Source organism: Hippocampus bargibanti, linkage group LG09, assembly GCF_051943395.1.
Source record: "Hippocampus bargibanti isolate YZ-2025 linkage group LG09, ASM5194339v1, whole genome shotgun sequence".
NCBI classification, from domain to species: domain Eukaryota; kingdom Metazoa; phylum Chordata; class Actinopteri; order Syngnathiformes; family Syngnathidae; genus Hippocampus; species Hippocampus bargibanti.
The window spans coordinates 12,120,258-12,125,000 of record NC_142742.1 but is presented as its reverse complement, the minus strand read 5'-3'; the positions used below and the strand labels follow the sequence as shown (position 1 = coordinate 12,125,000).

Sequence of the window (4,743 nt, the reverse complement as noted above, 5' to 3'; positions counted from 1 at the left end):
AATGTCATGTCATACAAAACAAATACCTTGTGTTAATCTTCCAGTACACATTTATTTACATTCACCAGTACTGATTTGGTTGTCACTGATAACAACATTTAAATATGTTTTTCCCCAATAAAATCCTGTTTATGACAAGTTTATTCATGCAAGAAAGTCATTGGCAATGTTTTTTCTTAAAAAAAAACATCATAGACTTCTCCTATGCAATAGCTAATTAATATATCTTACATATTTTCTGAGATAATATTTTATAGAGAATAATATTAATGATATGATATTTTGTAATAATATTTAATGTATTGTGTATCATATATGATGTTCATTGATATATGAATCATGAGGTTTTGTGCACATTGTGTAGTGAGAAGTGGAGGTCTGACATCAAAAGCTTGCACAAGTGAGGCCTGCAAGTGGAATGCAGCTTACAGAAAAGAGGTATGATGTTCATTTTCAAATAAATATAAATTTTCAAATAAATATAAATACAATACCCATGGAAAATTTGAAATATTGATTCTCATCTGTTTCATGTAAATAAACAATAAACAACAAAGACTCTCTCTGCTATTATGTATTTATTTTTATCACATTTGGGAAAAAAATAAAAATTGGCATTTTAGTCTATACAGGCATAACAATAACATTTATAATGTAATATACAATTATGTTTGGCATTAAGGTAGAATTATTACTGAGACACTGAAGTCAGTATGTCTATATATCTCTCGTTGAAATAAAATATAATATTTATTTTTGATATTTCACATTATAGTTCATTTAGAGTTCAGACATACAAATGTATTGTTATTTTGTTTATTGGCTAAGGCAGTTAAGCAAGTAAAAAATGCATGACTTTAAGCTATTTTGTTGCTGTTTCAGCTCGTGCCAACACCTGTCAGTGAAATGGAAAACATCATGAGTGCCCGACAGAAGACCCGCATAACAACTGTTGCAGCGACAGGAACAGCTCCCATGCCAGACCAAGATCTACTGAAGTCACTGCAACAAGTCTGTCCAAATGCTGTCTTCTTCAAGTTAATACCCAATCTTGATGACGAAGTGACAGATACAGCAGAGGAAGAATATGAAGAAAGTTCATTCCCACCTACTCTGACAAGTTTGATATCAGAAGAGAGCATCCCAAAGGAAACCTTGCTGTTGAGTGTGACAAGAAATGGAATTCCATGACAATAACATCACAGCAGATTAAGAACCTAGAGGAAGTCACCAGAAATCAAGCCATCAGCCCATTATGGTATGAACACAGAAAGGGAAGGATTACAGGGACCAAGGCCCATGACATATTTGTCATGAAAAATTCAACTAATCCCCGAAATAACCTGATGAAAGTAATGGGCTACAATGTTCCAGACATTTCCAAGAAGACGGCTGTTGCATTTCCTATAGCGTATACGTATACAAAACCTTTTGTCCCTGACATGCACATGATTACCAAAAAACATGAATATCATAGAATGATAAGTTACATCGATTTTGAGGAAAATACCCTGTTAAATCATTTTGAGATGGTTTGGACATGTCCAGAGGAGAGAGAGTGACTATATCGGGAGAAGGATGCTGAGTCTTGAACTGCCAGGCAGGAGACCGAGAGGAAGACCGAAGAGGAGGTTTATGGATGTGGTCAAAGAGGACATGAAGGTAGCTGGTGTGAGAGAAGAGGATGCACAAAACCGGGATAGATGAAGGACATTGATTCGCTGTGGCGACCCCTGAGGGGAAAAGCCAAAAGGAAAAGAAGAAGAAGACCCTGTTAAATCATTTGCAAATAACAGCCACAAAAAAAAACCCTGATCGAAAACTGAACAATTCCCATAAATCAGAATCAGAATCACCACTGTTTTCTGGTGTCCAATTCTTCCTGTTGATAGCCACTAGCCACAGTTGTCTTCTTTCTTCTGCAAGGAGTATGCGGTGAAATTTCAAGCCCGATCCTTTTTCAAATCGATTCAACAACCAACTACAACACATGATATTACCATGGTTGCTATAATAATGCGTTTCATTCATGAACAGCGAAAAATAGACGTGAACACTCAGAAAACCTTCTCTCGTATGCTATCGGCTCTTGTGTTTACATATCTTACTGCCTACCGGAAGTCTCCGCGTACCACGTGACCAAAACAAATGATGTCACACTAGCATTTCCTATATGTACTGTATACAACAGTCAAGTTTTGCTAGACTCCGACACAGTGGGTGGTGATACACCGCTAACGTTACCTGCCACACGCGAATTAAGAAGAAGAAGGAAAAAGAAGAAGAAGAAGAAGGGGTGGAACGTGAAGGAAGGATATTGCTTGCTGTTGACTACGGCGCTCGATGAATGCAGTTGAGACATCAGTAAAAGACGTGGTAAGTAAATGTATTTTATGCTCAAGGCAACATGTATAATACAAAGACATTTCTGTCAAGAGTTAAGTCTGAAATTTGAAGAGCCCTAATAATGCCGAATAACATTAGCACAAAACGGGGGGATATGACTCTTTATGGTAGGAAAGGGAAATATTTTAGTATATTGTGCTCTTACTTTAGGGTTATTTACTTGTATTTTTGCGAATATTTTCACTTGCTGTATGTATTTAATGAGGCTGAAGCGTGCGAATTTTGAAAGTAAACACCTCAAACGTCACTGGTGGGTTGGGCCTGAAACTGCCGAGGATTTCAGGAAAGATAAAAAAAAAAACACTCTGAACTGAAATACAATGAAATTAATTTGGATTTGCTGCAGCGATACGAACCAGATACTGTACTTGTTTGACCATAAAACTTAAAAATTATCAAAAAACAACCTGAATTTGAAAACAAAAAAATCTGACGTTTAAACGAACTTTTTCATCTGAACCTCATCGTGCATGAAACTCATATTGACATGCCTGATCTTTATGCGTCCCTCTGCGCCGGTGTTGGTCAGATGGTCAGCTTCAGCGTGACTGACGGAAGAATCAACAAGTTGGGGCACCACCGCAAAACCTCTATGTACATTTGTTTAGGTCAGCTGACACAAATCAGTCTTCATTATTGGATAATTGTGTAAACTTGGCCCTGAATGACCACTGTCCTGCCCGTTTCCGCTTTGTTACAGCTTCAGTTGTTAGGACCAAATACAGTTCCAAAACTGGCCTTTTTAAATTATAATTGTACAGTTCAGATTCACTTATTCAATATAATTAAGATTATAATATCCCATCCTATATCTGAGTCACTCAACTTGAAGTTATGCAATTCAAATTCAGAATAAACTATTTAATTCTAAATTATTCACCTTTTGTTTTTGGTGGTAAACATTCGACCTGTGTCACACCCAGATTAAGAAATTTCAAGGGTTATTTTTACTGATCATTCTCTGGATTGGATGGGCCTTTATTCATCTCGCAATGGATATATTTACATTTCACAGCAGCAAAGTTATCGAGGAAAGGAAAGAAAGTTGAAAGGCTAATGTCATGTACAAATGTTTGTTTTCCTAACACACTGTCCATCCGTGTTTTCTTACAGTTCTTACAGCCGCTGTGAGACCTAACTGCTGAACTGATGAGACCAGGAAATTGATGTCACAATCAAGAATCATGAAACACTGGACGTGATGTTATTCTGTCCATTTGTGCCAATGGATGGTCCTCACATGAGATTAGCCTTGATGTTGAGAGTGGTGTGGGAGCTGTGCCTCAGGGATGGGAGGTTGTGAATTTGGGACATCGTAGATGACACACATCGTCTGTAGTGTGCCATCGTCAGTAGTGAGAGAGATATAGAGAGAGATGTAAAGATAGATAGAGAGAGAAAGACAGATATAGAGATCTAGAGATAGAGATAGAGAGATAGAGGTAGAGGTAGAGATAGAGAGGGGTAGAGGTAGAGATAGAGGTAGAGAGATCGAGAGGTAGGTAGAGAGGTAGGTAGAGATAGAGAGAGAGATAGAAATAGAGATAGAGAGAGAGATAGATAGAGATTTAGAGGTAGAGATAGAGAGAGGTAGAGAGATAGAGAGGGTAGAGGTAGAGGTAGAGATAGAGAGAGAGAGATAGGGAGATAGAGAAAGAGAGAGATAGAGAAAGAGATAGAGATAAACAGATATATATATATATATATATATATATATATATATATATATATATATATATATATATATATATAGAGAGAGAGAGAGAGAGAGAGAGAGAGAGAGAGAGAGAGAGAGAGAGAGAGAGAGAGAGAGAGAGAGAGAGAGAGAGAGAGAGAGAGAAATAGAAATAGAGATAGAGAGATAGAGATTTAGAGATAGAGAGAGGTAGAGATATAGAGAAGGTAGAGGTAGAGAGATAGATTTAGAGATAGAGAGCGAGATAGAGTTAGAGAGAGAGACTAGATCAAAAGATGGCTATATCTGGCTCTGGATGGTGAAAAGAGGGCATGGAGAGTACGACGATATGATGGATAGAAATTTTGCAGTTCAAGAACAGCATGCATTCCGGTTTGGACTCTTGTGTTCACTGTTAAATAAAGAAAAGTGCAGTTTTCCGATATATGTGCAGTTATGTGTGAGTTTCACAAATTATGACAATAAAATATTTTTATAACAATTGTTTTTGCGAGGTTTTTTTTAAATAAGGGTGAAATATGGCTCATGAAAGAAATTCAGTTAAGGTTGAATTAAGGCTGACATCAGGAGCCTGTTCTGGCCCAGCGTTGGGCCAGATCTGGTTATTCCATGCGGGCCAGATGCGGACCGAATACGGCCCA

General features: G+C 37.4%; 1 long non-coding RNA gene across 1 annotated transcript in view; it reads left to right on the top strand.

Moving 5' to 3' along the window:
- Positions 1-1,954, top strand: part of LOC148893674 (uncharacterized) — a 2,489-nt gene extending 535 nt beyond the window's left edge. Inside the window, exons 2-3 of the long non-coding RNA XR_016116061.1 lie at positions 365-438; positions 883-1,954. This is a non-coding gene — a long non-coding RNA (uncharacterized LOC148893674). The remainder of the gene's footprint in view (positions 1-364; positions 439-882) is intronic.
- The last annotated feature ends 2,789 nt before the right edge of the window (positions 1,955-4,743 follow it).